This window comes from Apis cerana, linkage group LG10, assembly GCF_029169275.1.
Source record: "Apis cerana isolate GH-2021 linkage group LG10, AcerK_1.0, whole genome shotgun sequence".
In the NCBI taxonomy this organism is placed as follows: Eukaryota; Metazoa; Arthropoda; class Insecta; order Hymenoptera; family Apidae; genus Apis; species Apis cerana.
In genome coordinates, this window is record NC_083861.1 from 2026112 (window position 1) to 2042834 (window position 16723).

General features: G+C 46.3%; 1 long non-coding RNA gene across 1 annotated transcript in view; it reads right to left on the reverse strand.

The window, feature by feature from the left end:
* LOC107994195 (uncharacterized) overlaps positions 1-16723 on the reverse strand; it is a 65324-nt gene that overhangs the window by 47219 nt on the left and 1382 nt on the right. The window lies entirely within an intron of this gene.

The window sequence follows — 16723 nt, forward strand, 5'->3', positions numbered from 1 at the left end:
CCGTTCCAACTTCCACCTCTTTTGCATTTTCGAGGAATACTTAATAAATTGGAGACGAATCTTTTTATCTTGATTAAATTCAAAAACATATTAATTCACCCGTAAAAGCATTCACCCGTAGATCTAAAAATTTAGCCTCTATTTATGGATCGAAAAAAATTTACGTTTCCCCTTTTATATCACGTTGAATTATAAAGGAAGGCGAAAATGTCGAAAATACTCGTTGAATAATTCATGACGATCCTGACGAAGTAGAAAGTTTTGGACGGGATCGAGTCCCCTCTCGAAAAAGCACAACAAGTTTATCGTAAACATCGCCCTCCGTCAACTTATTTATACCGCGAAACGTACAAAAGTCGGCATTCAGCGTCCCCTTTACATCGAATTTCTTCTTCGTCGCGTTTACTTTGTTGGCGATAGTCACCGCGAGCACAACAGTCACGGCCAGCGAAGGAAGGATCTGGGAAGGGCTGACGGTCGGCAATGCATGAGCATGCATTATCCAAAGATTACGATTATTTTATAGCACTATACGCGCGAGTCATAAAATTCGCGTGCCATTTTAACAACTGGCTTCCTGCTGATGCAGACCTGCACCGACCTCAAGATCGCGGTTAAGAGACGGGCGTGTGGACCGATACGGGTACCATTTAATCGACGAATAAATCACTCCCGATCACTGGCCACGATCGAGGCTCGCTCGATCGACGTTCATCGTTCATTCATCCCAAGAAAGAATAGAATTTTTTAGCAAGAGAATCTTCTTCTCTAAGAATTTTTCACGAACCTCCTTCTTTCTATTCTATCCGATACATATTTTCGTAATCGATTCTTGCTCGTTCGTTCGAGTAGCCTATTCTCCCCCCAAAAAAGGAGTCTCCAAGTTCGACGAAGCGTGCAATTAATGGAAAAGTGGCGGGGGACGAGGCGCTCTCGCCGGCTCATATTAATAGCGAACACGACTTCTAGACTTAGCTCCAGCAGCAGGTTACGGAAGCCACGGAGCGGCGATTATTCGTCCTCGGGGCATTGTGGTCCTCCCAGTGGGGGCGCGTTTACACGGTCTATCGTTCCTTTCGTTTCGACTCGTCCAACTCTTTCCGAGGAGGCGAACAAGCCTTTGTACCACCGACGTCGTTCCACACTAGACCTCCGTGTTCCGCTTTTACGGCCGGGATGGATCCTCGGCCGACCTCGCTCTTCCTCGCTCTTCTTCTCTCTTTTACGCGCCCACCAGTAGCACCACAGTTATTTACCTACTTACGCGTCGCAGCCACACACGTGGCGGCCGACGTGTGTGCATGCGCTGTCGGGACATAATGCTGGAGAAATATGAGCTCACGACCCCGCGGCTATACGCGGATTCTGATGATGAGAACGAAATGAGGCTGAGCAAGGTAGCTGCATCCGGAGGAGATCGGAGAGTGATTCATCGGCCGAGTGGCGGGGATTAAAAATTGCCCGGAGTCAGAGGTGGATAGTATGTTACTTCGAAAATCGAGCGATAGCACAACACCCCTTCCTTCCTTCCTTCCTTGGCCGCCCTCTTTGTTGCAAGGGGATAGAAAACTTCAAGGGGACGGTATTGGCCTCGAGCAGTCTACTCGAGTAGAGAGATTCTATCCTCTCCTTTGCGTTACGATTTAATTTATTATTCGCGTTTGGGAGAAAGAGAGGGGGGGCTAAAGTGGACGGAAGAAGAAATCGATAATTGATATTTTAATTTGCAATTTCGTAATGAATCGAAAGAGATAAATGTCGAAGCCGAATAAAGGAGCGAATTAGATTAGATCACTATCATTTGATGGAAGATGGAATGAAAATTTGATGGAGAGGGGGAAATTACGAATATTGCGAAATTGAATCGTGTAAAATCCATCGATCCGGGGCTCGAAGAAAGGGTATTGTGAAGGAGGGAAACGAATAAAAACATTGAAAGCGGCGAGTCCGTCTGTTCGCGGGCATCATACAATTATTCCACGTTGGTTACCATACAATGCTTACTTAAAGTCAGAGATTTCGTCGCGCGATTTCTAAGAGCTACCAGCAAAATGGCTTCATCAGCCGGGCTGTTTGCATGCGGCCAATCGTTCTGGCCCATTCTCCGTCGTGTTGCACACGTACGGCTGCTCGGAGAAGATTTTCTCTCTCGAATCGAATCTTGTGCTTTCGAACACGTCAAACTCCTTCCTCCTCGAATCCCCGTCCTCGGGATTTGGATTACTTAATAACGCCCCTCCACCCCCGTCTCGTTTTGTTGAAATTACATAATAATTCTATAATCTCTAAATCGCGCCGAACAATGAAAAATTGGAGAACTTTTTCCGGTAAAATTACTCTATTCTTTTCCTGCGGTTACTCATTCCTTTAGTTCCAAGCCTTTCATCGAATCGTTGGAAAACTAAAGAGAATAACCCTTTCACGCCAGCTATTTTTACCCACAATTACACACCTCATAAACATCTCAACGCGGCCGATTCGTTCCACGCCGATGTTTATCGTCGTTCGTAGCTTGATCGTTGTGCCGTCCAATAATAATAAATATGCACTGGCAACGTCCATAATCCGTCGTATCGTGACGTTTGCTCGGTCTTCTCCTTTGTGCGCGCGGATCCTCGTAGGTTAGACATCACGTACCAGAGAGAAGAGAGAGAGTGACACGGAGATTCGAATCCGGTGTCACGGGCAACACAGGTGCACAATGCACGTGAGAGAGTCCCGTATGATAGACTATTTAAAATGCATTGGCAATAAGCCACGTCGCGTTACGCGTCGCCGTTCGAGCGCCTGAGACTTGTCTATGGGCTGAGCCATTCATGGCTTCGTCCAACCTGTGCCAAGCTTAAAACTCCTCTCTCTCGTGTGTGTGTGTGTGTGTGTGTGAGCAACGTTTACACGGAGAGGGAGAAAAATTGTTCGAAAAAGAGAGTGAAGCAACGAGTGGAGAACAATAATTTGGCAAGATAGGAAGACGATAAGATTAAAAATGAAATTTTGTACTCCGCAAATTTTTCGATTGAAAGATATTGATCATATCTCGAATTAACTCTTCTTCTTAATTCTTTCATACCGATCGTAAATCGAATTAAATTAAACCATCAGCTTTCCATTTCTCCTTCGACTTTCTAAAGTTACTTTACATCCGACTAATTTTCACGATGTATCGTGGTCCTATCGTGCTCGAAGGATTCCCGCAATTAACCATGCATTCGTAACAAGAAGATTAATTGGGAACGCTATTAAAATCATCTATCGCTCTTTCTCGTCCATACTTTTGGTTCGCTAACCAAGAACGCGACGTTTTATCGCCTCCAGAACCTAAACTCACGATCCAAAGTACGAATTTCTAATCCAGAAACCATCAACGTGCTTCCAGATGAATAGGAATAAATGGTACCGAACGACGAATTTGAGTATGAGAACATCTTTTCCATCTTCTTCTCAGTTTCATTTACAAGGATTGAAGTTGTAATGGTGAAAGGTAACTCTACCCAATAAGTAATTCAACCATGGTCGCGTCAAAATGCGTTATAAGCTGCCCCACTAGTCGTAATGGTGTTTATGGGCAATTCTCGACCACCGGTCTGTGGTGCTGCAGGTAGCAACGGGTTGCTTGCACCGGAAAAGTACCGATGCCATCCAAGGGAATTGCGAGTGGAATAAATACTACTCTCTCCTCTTCCCTTTCTGACAACTCGCCACAATTTTATCGATCAAAGAAACCAGGTGATGAATTTTCCCGCAAATTTACACGTACCTTTTGCACTTTCATGATCGGAAGATTCTAGATTATTTTTAATTATCTATCGTGTGCGTCTAAGCCTACGAATTTAAGCAAGCTAATGTATCAGAATTCCAGTTCCATTCTGGAAACAGGAAACGGGCAAATGTCTCGAGCATAGCAATGGTTATCCCGAACAAAAGCTGAATCCCATCCCAATGGTGTATCGCCGAGGTTCTCACTCCCGTTCGCGCGATCGTAAAGCTAGTTCATTTGAATATGAATAAAACGTTCTCGTCGGTGCGGTATACACACGGCCGAATGCAGCCACCCATCCCCTTCCAGTTAGGTCGCCGGCTCGCCTCGCCCCGAACTCGGCAGTGTTTTACGCGCACGCATTTATGGATTGTTTAATGGCGGCCGCCTACAAATTAGACGAGCGGTAAATCAGCCATCGAGCAGACCACACCGTGCTAGCCCGCCAACAATCGCACGGTGTGGGCATTGTTGGCGAGGTGGATCGTGGCTTGGCCAAATAAAATATTAGGTGCACGCGCTGCTTCGGGCGACACGACGAAAAAGGGAGAGAGGGCGATCATTTCTTCGCGTATCCTTTTCCCGGCTCGTCACACCAAACAGGACGAACGTGGATAACGCAATGCGAGAGAAATAGCCACAGGCTTGACCCGTGAGAAAATTCGACGAGGAATAGGAATAATACGAATGTATTGTCGCGGTAATGGTGAAACTTGGGTAAAAAGGGGGGAGAAAAGAGTACGGAAAAGGAGTTGTTTCTTCTCTCGGGTCGCCGGCCTGTTTTTCTCGTAACGTTGGCTGGGTAAACACGTCTGAAGAGTGTTTTCTAAGGAGGCCGCGGACGTAACGCGCGGAAATGACGGATTATCGATGCGTCGCGGCAGACTGGATACGCGTATCAAATTGTTGCTGAAAAATTTCTCACGCTTCTTACGCGACGATATATTTAATACACTTTTCTTTTCTTTTTTTAAACGCGCAGGTATGGCGAATTGGAAAAATTTTACAGATCGTCAAGTTACGTAAGGTAGACGTCGATATAATTTTCTCTGCAACTCGATTAAAAAGGAATGATTGGAAAGGGAGGAAGAGAGGAAAAGGGAAATTATCGTCAAGATCGATTCGAAGGTCGCGCAAGGATGAATTGGCGGCCAAGGTCATTTGAAAGTTACAAATCAGGATTGCGAAATGGAGGTTAGAGGCTTATTCGAAGGTCGTAGCGATCGTTAATGCCATCAAGATCGTATTCACTAATTCAATCGCGTTAAGCAATCGAATCGTTGTATAGTCGAGCAGAATGAATTCTGCTCATAATTGCGCGAACCATCCATCCATCCATCGATTATTATTGATTATTCCACCATCGCGTTTCGCGTAATTGTCGCGTTCCACTTTTACGGAGAGACACGAGCTAGAGATTCCTTTTACCTCGAAATAGGATACAAGGGCGCGCGTACATAATCGGTTCAACGTGCCTTCCAATCACCGAGGAAAACCACAATTATTGGAAATAATCGAAGAAACGTTACGGTCGAAACATCATACAGCACCGGTTTATATACAGCGGCGAGGAGTCGCCATGAAATATGAAAAGACACCATGTGCGAATAGCGATTACAAAGGTGCTCCCAGCTATGGCTTCGGGTTGATTATCTCACCTGTTCTGACTCTCGCTCCTGCTATAATAGGTTCCTCGTCCCCATTGCCAGTGGTCTGCCACAGTCTCGCTATGCGATTATATTTCTTGCTCCCATATATATCTTCGCTTCGCCCTTCCACTCCCTCCCACATACCATTATTTCTTTCTCTTCCGCAATTTCTACCTCTTCTTTCAATTCTTTCTCGAAACATTTCAAACAAGGAAATAATATACATTCGTCCCTTCCAATTTTCCCGAAAATCAATTTCAGCGAAATCCTCGTAATTAACGAAGAACATTTCGTTCAAGAGTCCGTCCGTATCTTTTCCCATAGATCTCGTTTCCTCCCCATTTCTTGCCCAGAGGTGTTCGTCAGCGGCGCGAAACCAATCTCGGAGGGAGGTGAATCGAATCGCCGAAAGAAGAGGCTGCTGTAGCCGCGGCTAGGAGAAAACTCCATTAGACGTTAGATCGTTCTTCTCGATGCCTCCTCCTCGTGATTCCGCCATGTGTGCACAGAGCACACCGGCGTTGTAAAGCGAGACGTCTCGGGCTATCCTGGGGGCGGTGGAGGCCGGAGGTGGAGGGGACTTTGCGGCGGCGGCAACCGCGAGCAGAAGAACACTCGCTTTTTTGTCCAAGTCAATATATCAGCGCGGGGGCCATGTCTAACGGGTAATGCACCGTCCGATCCCTTCTGGACGCACAACTGGGAAGGAAGCTGCCTTCCATACGACCACCTCCATAGTTATTCAACCGGTGGAGCTCCAGGCGCTCCAACGATTGTCAGAGAAGAAAACTACTTCATTTTCCACGTTAGGTGGCGGACGGGGGCTACCGGAATGCGTTACTCGGTGGGATATTTTTAGCCATTTGATTTTTACCTCCTCGATGACTGGGGGGGAGGTTGATACGGACAGAGGGAAAGGCTGTTTCTCGTAATTCTCGAGGGGAGAGATTGAAAGTAATTTTGATTAACGCGAGGAACAATCGGACGATTCAAATTTAATTCTCTCTACAGTGTTTTTAACACTGGTACATATACATGAACTTGGAGCAAAAATAGAAGATTGAGTAATTGAACTTTCCTCGGTTAAAAACGTACACCAAGTTTTTACTATGAACCAAAAAAAAATTCGCACGTTAAAAAAAGAAACTTGTTTTTAAAAGCAACGATGAAGAGGATATGCTCGCGTATCCTGGTCGCGTCACCATCGAACACTCGCCGTTCAATTAGCCTCGCATTCCGGCAGCGACAGATGTTGCCACCACCCGCGGCGCGGCACCGTGAATTTGATCGAAGGAATATGGATACGGTCGCCGTGGTATCAGTGGTAAAGGTTTCTCGCGGCGTGTCGTATTCCCGCGTGAAATATCAAATTCAGAAAAACGATTAATTACAAAATTGCATAACGACGTAATGGCGCGGTGCATGTGCACGCGCGCGATCATCGAGCACGATATGCATAATGCATGACAATTTCACCGAAGCAACGAACCTTTTTGATTTAAACGAGCGTCCCGATCATTAAGCGCGATCGTTCCACGGACGAGCCGCTATCGATCAGACTGGCCAGACACCGCTCGATCCCCTACCTCTCGTGCCCACTTGTGCCCACTTGTGTGGTGACGTCAAGTTGATTAGCATCTGCTGGCTTCGATCGAGCCACGAATTATTGTCACTGGACGCTTCCGGGATTACCAGGCTCTCTTTTCACAAAGACGCCCACGAGAGATCGACACGGTTGCCGATCAGAAATCGTAATCAATTCGCCGAGACTGATCGCCAGGGTATAATTACCGTAGTTGCGCGACGATTGAAGAAGAAGGCTATTTTAGAGTCGATGATTATCGGGTTAATTTTAATGACTTTACGATTTTCTTAGCCAGTTTGAGAATATTAATTTGACGGATGATCAAGGAGAGATGGAGATTGCTACCGTTGCGAGTAATTTAATCCTTTTTTTCTTCTTCCTTTTAATCCTCCCGAGAAGAAAAGGTTTTAATGGAATCGGAGTTCAAGGTTTTCGTTCCCGATCCTGATATAAAATGTTGTTAACGCGAATTGCTACGAAGTTGATGCACGACGTTAACAGAAGAGAAAGAATATCGGATTCGTCTTTCCAAAGCTGGCGAAATAATTCCAAATAATTCTAAAAATTAATTCGCAAAGATTGAATCGAATCGAGGAGTGGAAGATGATCGATCGGGCAACGATTTCGCGCATCTTCGATCGTCTTTCGCGCGTAAGACACGGCGTAAGATTCGTTCATCCTCCCCCCTTTTTCCTGCTCGTCCTCCCTCTTGATTTACGATCACCGACCGATGGCCACCGAGCGAAAGTCACCGGCGAAAAATGCGCTCCTCCTGTGCGAGCGCATCCGCGCCGATGGCGTCCAACTCGCGCGATTTTCTTTCGAACGAACCGCGAGGCAAGGGCACCGCGGCGATCTTCCTCCTCCTCTTCTTCTTCCTCTTCTTCTTCCACCGCGACGGCTTAAGTAGCCGCGGCGTGCCGTAGGGTTTGCCGCCTCAAAATTACCGGCACGCCGCTATGAAAATGATAATTTACTGTGACGGGCCTCGGGCCCGTGTATCTGGTTCACGCCGCTACCGTGTTTTCATGCTCGTGCCGGGGCTACAGGCTGTTCCTTGGATCACTAGATGAGGCCGATAGTTATTTCTGGTATACGAGAGGATGCCACGTTGTTTCGAAGTGCGTACATAACGTATATTTCTCTTGAATTATCATCAACGATTGATGAATAATATTCGCGCAATAGCGATGCTTTCCTAAACCTTTCCTTCTTGTATCCGAATTTGTCCACAGATTTTATTTCGAGTCAGAAATGATATTATTGAACGAAAGCTCGGAATTTCTGTCTTGTGCAGTTTCAACGAGAAAATGGGAAGGAATGAAATCGAATCAGCACGTATTTGGAATTGAACGTTTCCCGTCCAACCGAACATTAATTAATAACAAACATTTATCCACGAACGTGGCGATTAAGTCTATCGGCGAGCCGGTTCCCACACAGAGAGAGCCGTTCGTTAGGGAGTGAGGCCGTCTCAGAAACGTAATCATTACCGTTGTTATTATCGTTATCGTCATTATTATACCATGAATAACTAAAACGTGCAGACGGAATCGGCGGAGTCATTCTCGCCCTCGTCTTGCGGGAGAAGAGGAGAGATGGCGGGGAGAGGAGGAACCGTAGAGACTTACGGTCACGGCTACGGACCAAGATGAAGAAGCAGGCAGGGGCCTTACAGGCGCGCTACACGTACATTTTCATTCGTTCCATCCCGTGCCAACTCCCCGTTTACCCGTCTCTTTCCACGACACATCTCTCTATACACATGGACGCGCGCACACGGGGCCGAGTATTCGCCAATTAAGCTCTATTGAAGCGGTCAGGCACCGCAAGGTGGCCTCGGACCTGGCCGTTAAATCCAGATTAAGAGCGGCGCATGACACGTTGAATCCGTGGCTCGTCGATCCAGAAACATTTAATTTAGACGTTACCGCCTGTTGCCAGGAGGAGATATCTCTTTATTCGAGCTACGTACGGGCGCCGCGCTCACACAGGCGGATTAAAACGTCCCTCCCCCTCCTCTCTTACGCTGGGAATTTATTATGAGCGATTCTTTTTTCTCCTTTTTCAAAGGGATACATTACTCTTCCAGAGATCTTCGTTACTTCGCGGAAATCACGTCGAGGACAGATCGATCCAAACCACGATCTAGAAGCGATCCTAGAGTTATCACTAAGGAAAATATTACACGAAGTTTCTATACTCTTCCTCGAGTAAGCTTCATTTCGTTCGAGGTGAATACGGAGGGTCTGGTCCAAAGGAGGGAAACGAGACGTGTTCTCCACCTACTTGTTCCTTTCGATGTGTTTATTCGATGATAACAAATTACCGAACGAATCTGTGCAGTCATACTCTATAATTGCGACTACCGTGGCGACCCGGTGGATAAAGCTGGCCGATGAATCGTTCCGGGAGGATCGCGAGATCCGCGAGAAAGTCGAAGGTGAAAAAGCTGCGGCAATAACAAGGGCCGAGGCAATAGAACGGCCCGTGTAAAGAGAGTCAAAAGGATCGCTAAACAGTATGTTCTCGCGCTCGAAACTATTCATCCTATTTCTTTATCGGCGGTGTGGTGATTATATCGCTCGAGCTTTTTCCCCCTTTCGTCGACCTCCTCTGTCTCTGTATACAGCGTCGATATCCTAGCGTGGAATTATTCTCTCCGTCGAACGGAGATGAACGGCCGTTAACCTTTAACTGCAGGATGAAACTCGACTCGATATTTCGCACCGTGGACCCAATACGATTAGCATCTTGGACATAATTGGCCAACATTTGTCGACGATCGCGACAAAGCGATAAGCCGCTATGCATTTTCTTTCTTTCTTTTTTTTTTTTCCTTTTTTACACAGCCGCATACAGCGCGTTCAAAGCAAGTAAGGATACGTCGATTCCTCTATCTCTGTCTCTAATACCCGCTTCCCAAGGAAAAACTCTTTCAAAGAGAATCCCTGGCTCGCGAATTGAACTTCTCGTCCCTCGTATCCCTCCAGATCCCGTCAAACGTCAATCAAAAGAGCGCAGAGCCACGAAAGTATCATAAAGCATGAGCGTGGAGGAGGTGACGTCGTGGAGGAAAATCGATAGAGGGAGGCGCGAAATTGTAACGCGGAAATTGGCGGCGGCGCGATCGTGCACCGTAACAGAGAGGGGGCTGTCGGCTCCTCGGGAAGCCGGCAAACTCTCACGGCCTCTGAACTCGTCATAACTGCAAATGGAATGAATACCTGGCCGCCTATAGTGGTAGCCACGAGTGGCTGGCCATTGCCTGGTGGATGGTTACTGGCATTTACGGCGCTAACCCAGTGAATGCAAGCTCTAAGATTGGCTCGAGATATTAAGCGCGGCGTGTGTACACACGCACCAACACGTCAGTGGCGAGGGAGGGGAGGGGAAGAATGTGAGAGTGCAGAGGCGAGGATATACCTATCTGTCCTGGCCGCGTATGTCGGCAGGTATAGGAGGTGCGCACGAAATATACAGCGTGGCTCGTCGTCGACGGCGTCTACGTGTGCACGGGCAAGAAGATCAGGGGAGCAAGGTGCGAAGGTGGCGTCGCCGACTCGAGCACCTGCCACCGTCATTATCATCAGGAAACACGGGGAGAGGAGACGCGGGATTCGAGTCTAATTCCTGCCTACGGCTGCAATCCGCTCTCGTTGCTCGCGTCAGGGCATGCACCCGGCCTTTAACCGATTTACCGTGCCACACTCTTCGTTGGAGCCGGCCATTATCGCGTGGCGTGACCGCGAACGATCTTCCCCAGGGCGAAAGATTTGTCGAGTGACTTCCGGTAGCCTTTCGAGCCGATGAAGCAGTTATTTCAGAGAATTAATGGGGCAAGAGTGTATTGAGTCCTGGGGAACAATATGTCTCTCTGTACGTGCCTTTTTTCTTTCTTTTCTCGGGAATAACGTAGGTGTACTTCCAATAACTGTACTCTCGAGAATCGTCTACGAGAAGTAAGTATTTTCTTTCGATACATTCGAATCTATCTTTCACAATTCGATCGTGGAATATTTCTTCATCTGTCTATTACGTTACGATTTTTATCGATATATAAATAAACGGTAGTGACAATTTCAGAGGCTTAAATGTTGCCCTAAAGAATTTGGTTGGGTAATAAACATGTACGCGTGGCTCGATCGAATTTGAAGATACTCGATTCATATGTAAAACAAGGATATAATAAAAATTATAAACGTGTCGCTTTCGAAAGTCGAAATCTATGGGGTTCCAAGCGGTTTATAAGCGGCATAATTTTGCCCAAGATGGAACGGCGGCTTCGTTTCAGAATCTATCCTCTCGGGTAGATACGGGGACAAAAGTAAATCAAACGGGGTCCACGTTGATTCGTTTGCATCGATAACGATCCCATGGAGAGGAGTATAAACCTCGCGCAGGCACAAGCCTAAGCCTAAGGAAAGTCGAACCTCTCCATTTCCCGGTTTATGAGAGATATATATTTCCACGAGCAAACAAGGTGCCGCGGGAAAGAATAAACGGTCCGGGAGAAAGGTATGGCACGATGCGATCGTATATTAGGCCGGTGTTGGGAAACGAGTGGCGAGATCGCGAGAATTCGAGCGGAAGGAGAATTATGAGCCGAAAGAACGTTTCTTTCGATCGGCACGAGATCGATGTATCGAGTTATCGATCGAATTCGAATTATTCCAAAACCTCGCCTCGGGCCTCGGAACGATCGATTTTAATCCTACGGTTGAATTATTGGTATTTGACGAGGATATCGATAGCTCTATTAGGAAACAGAGTGATCAAAACCCGAAGAACTGTGATTTATCGATCGTTCTCGAAATTGATTTTGTTTCATCTAACGTGGAATAAATGGAAAAACTACTTTGATAAGTATAAGAAAAAAAACATTTGTCGAATTCGATTTGGTATCGATTCAATTTCGATCGCTCTCGACGAGTATGAATAATTCGTGCTATCGAAAATGAAGTTCAACGACGAATTATTCAATATTTGGAAAATATTTGATACTTAAAATTTTGAGTCGTTGAATATTATCGATCGTTCTAATAATGGTAAAGGTATTTTAAGGGTGTTCTTCGCGTTTGCCCAAGAAATCCCCGTTGTATTTCAGCAAAGGTTCGAGCCTCCATAAAGAGATGGCACTGGCTGCACTGCTCGTGAGAATTCAAAGATCCCTTAGCTTCATCCCTTCTCAAACGTTTAACAAAGAATCGACCCATTACCCTCGAAGATTCAAAATCACTTACTTCTAATCGTACAATTAAATTACCGAATTAAATTCAAAGACGAATCTTTCGTCCCTTCGAATTCCGATATATACAAATTTGACCAATAATTTAATGTCGAAAGTAAGAGATTTAAAATCCAACCCCCTTTCTTTCTCCCACGGTAAATAAATCCCCTCGAGAGGAGTGCAAGTGACCAGCTTATATGCTTACATACGCATCGTATAACCGAGCTATCGGCTCGTAAAATAGGGAAGAAGCTCTCGGATGCATAAAGAACACGGAAGGAAGAGATAGAGGCGAGGCGCGAGGGCGAAGGTGGAAGATAACCGTCGGGAGTGGAGCATAGGAACGGTGTACCACCCAGCGAAAAATTAATAAATCCTGCTCTTAAACAAACAAACTCCACCCACCCGCGGATCGGATAAGGGGGGCCGGCTATTGATTTATTAATTTAGAGCTGCCCATTCTAAGACGTGGCCACGGGAACAGGCCGGAGGGGGATATGCCTCGCTCGCGCCTGCGCCCTCGCCCTCCCCCGTGACCGAGGGCTTCAGGATCCCGAAGTTAAGGATCCGCTATCCGACGTGGTATCGGTAATTATAGCCCTGATCCCGGGCGCGCGTCGGTTACGTTCATTACTGAATTATCGGCTCTCCTCTCGGCAAACAATGTACCCCTTTCAACCCTCCCTCCCCTTCTATCTATTCCCCCCGTCTACCGCGAGGTTCGTTACTCTTCTTCGTTTTTCCTCCACCTCCTGCAATATCGCCTCTCCTCGCTCTCGAGGGAGACTGGATGGGCTATCTGATGGGCCACGGGCTGAACTACGACCGGCCCCTTCTTTCCTTCCTCGCCTTTCGTTCGGCTCCCTGGTTATCTCGCGAAATCCCGTGATCCTTTTCTCGCAAATGGGAATTGAACGATGGAGAAATCGGAAATAGACGATTTTCACGTCCGATTCGGAGAGGAACGGTGAAGGGAATGGAATTGAAAATTTGAGGAGAATTTGAGGAGAAGAAATGATTAATGGAGTGAGTCATCTGCCGGAAATTTCGTATAGAGTTTAAGAGAAATGAGAGTTGGGTTGATTTAATAAATTCGACGTTTCTCAAAATCTCGTTACGATGTTACGTACGGATTCGCCACGGTGTTATTAAGTGTGAATCGACCTTAATACCTAGGTGAATCGTGTATGACTGTACGAAAGACGTGGATGCATCTTTGCTTCGTCATCCATGATGAGGAACGCAAGAACCGCGCATTACCCACGGATCGCCGCGGCTTTTCTGGTCCACCGTGCGACCGCCTCGACCACCACCATCGACCGTCAGTCCACGGTTCACGGCGAAATTTCTCTCCCTGTCAACTTGCCCTTTCTTCTAAAATCAAACTGCCAAAATTCTCATTTGTCTATGAAAAAGGATCGTAGCGATAAATTGGAGAAGCTTATCGGTTGATACATGGAACGATAATTGTCGATTCATTCGAATTACTTCTAAAGAGCGGGAGTAAGAAGAAAAAGAGTTGGATTCGATAATCCCTATCTCGGAGGACGATTATCGGGCCTCATGAATTGCAAATCGAACCAAATCATCCGAATGTAAATTCGACCGTGTAGATAAGTGCTTAGGGACTCGTGCTAGCAGGTGTCGATGATTCACGAGGAGCCGGCCGCAAGGCTGCCCGGTTACAATTTTCGAGGCCGGCCCGATGCTTTATAGAGCTGGCCAACAGCTTCGGCTCGTAGGTCACGGTAGAGAAGAATTTCTACGAAACCATAGTGGATTTCGAGCGAAACGGTTCCCCCTGACGCGAAGTTTATGGTTCCAGTTGCTGCGGTGTTGGCCGAAAAAGAGAAAGAGAACATGCGAGGAAATGCGCGGAGAGAGGGATGGAGGACTCGTGTAGCAAAATGTAGCAGTCCAACAGTTAGGTATAAATAGTTGCAGTTCACCCGCGTCCAAGTTACGTCGGCGAATAATTTATGCCGCGGTGGTTCCGCGCCGCCCATTTCGCCCTAAAAATTATTTATTTGATTGAACACCCGTTGGTTCGGGGAAGGCTATTCCTGGACCGACCCATCCGGATCATCCACCGTTCGCGTTATGAGGCTCATCGCGTTTCGAGGCGCGGAAGAGGAGAGCATAGGTGACGAGCTTCGAAGCTTCGTTGCATTATTCGTCCGTTCCAATAGTAAATTACGTGTGAAATTTGAGAAATGATGATGATTGCCAATTCCAGAGATGCAACTCTTGAACCCGATATAATAACGATCTATGCCGAGGAGTGGAATTAGCGTGCAGGCGAATACCCTGCGCGCTATCATTAAAATTCGGAGCGTTATTCAGTTACGCGATCCCATCGATTAACGCGAAGAAAGAGACGACACGTTGAACTTCGGCGATGCATCGTAACGAACGATAGTAATCTGGTATAATTAGGTATAACACCTGCGAGGCTGATTGCCAAACAACGTCGCTTCACGCGTGAATCACGTATTCCTAAATGACTTGGAGGTCGAGTTACGTTAACCGATTGCGATCGATTATTCCTCCCACTCCTCCTCGACGAAATGCGACAAAATATAACTTTCTACCATAATAACCCATTAAACTTCCCACGACTCGAGTCCCAATGAACAATGCCAACCATTGTCTCGCCTCGACTATAATTCGTAATTAGTCCTCTGATTAATTATCGATTTATCGTCCAATTATTATAATTATCCCGGGTCCGAGAGGCATCTTCTTTCCACCTCTCCTCTCCACGAGATTATATAACTCTCTGGCCGAGCTTCTTTCGCGGATAGACGTTAGTTACCGGCAACCAGCTGGCCTCGGCATGGGTCCGAGCAAACGAGAGCCTTCACCACCGCTATCTATATATCCCGATTTTACGACGCGGTACAGGAAACCCCCAGGTAAATTGGCACAATTACCCTCCTCGATATCTTACTCGAAGAAGAGGCGCGCGTGTACCAACGCGAATCGGGATCCGCGACCAACGCATCGGGTTACAGGGGAAATAATTCATCTGGCTAATACGCCGAGATAAATTACGTAGGATGATAATCGATGTCTACGCCTGTGTCATCCAAAGTAATAAATGCACCGCATAAAGATCTACGATCCTCCTATCGAACTATGCTCTCGAGCGCGGTGGAGACCGTTCTATCTTCCTCCTCGTTTCCCCGTTTTCGTTTCGTCCGTTCCTCTCTGGTGAGCGCCGCCAAGTCTCGTCGATTCACGTCGTAGATCGACTTGGAGTCAAAAATCATCGAGGTTTACGACGAGGCTAACGTTTAATGACGCCGCGCGCGTGTACGTGTGTGTTCTTTTTTCTCGGATATTCGCGAGTCCGAAGCGGAATCGGGACGGCTTCGACGCGAGCTCGACGGCCGATTGGAGGAGTGGCCGATCCCAGATACGAGGGTCGACCTAACTTTATTGTATTTAATTAATTACTCCGTCCGATACCCGATCCTGCAATTTGTACCTTCCCATATCTTCTCCTCGCCTCTCCACACCGCCGTTCCTCAACGTTGCTCGTCGCCGCCTCCGCGATCTATGGAATCTCTTTTTTTTTTCTTTTTCGTTCCACGAATCGACGAAGTATCGAAAGTCGCGTTTGCGCGATATGTGTCAACGTAAATCGCAATAGATCGTCTATTTATCTTGCGAAGAACAAAGTATATCTCGATAGACGTGAAGAGAATCGTAAATGAGAGGAGAGAGAATAAAATATGAATTTTTCAGTAGATTTATTAAAGAAAAAGAGAGATACAAATTATCGAACGATCGATAATAATTAATATTTTATGTTTCTAAAAGATTTAATAAATGCACGAGTTTATATAAACAGTTAAAAATTATACCAATATGCTGATATCCAGATTAGAATTTTGAAAAATATCTGTTTATTAAATCTTAAAATATCCAAAAAGATAATAAAATAGAATCTATCGTTCAAGAAATCCTGATGATATTGTAAATCACTAAACTCGGTTCACGATAAGGAATAAACTATATATATCGGCGTCGTGAGTCACGATTCGTGGCATAAATCAGAGTTAGAATGAGCTGATCCTACGTAGGGACTTGTCACGGATGATCTGTACGCGTGTAAAGTGGCGTCACAACATCGGTAATGCGACTATAATGCTAATTTACCGTTTACAACGAACGAAACTACCCTTTCCTTTTCCCAATCCCTCCCTTACGTCGCACCGATCGTTTTGTTATTAACGCTGGTTTCTTCGAAAGAAGCTTGAACTCGACCCTAGGCTCAACGATTTGCATTTGCGCAAAAATATAGGTATGGATGGTGAACAAACGACGTCTCGAGAAGCTAAGCCACGACTCGGTCTTGTAAACGTCCTTATTTTTTCCTGATTTCGAGTTACGAAGCTTCTTAACAGTGAATTTTAACTCGCGAACGGATATCTATCTCTTTTTGAATGTGTCTACCTGTACGTGAGAATCGGTTATAAAGAAGCTACCCCGGGAGA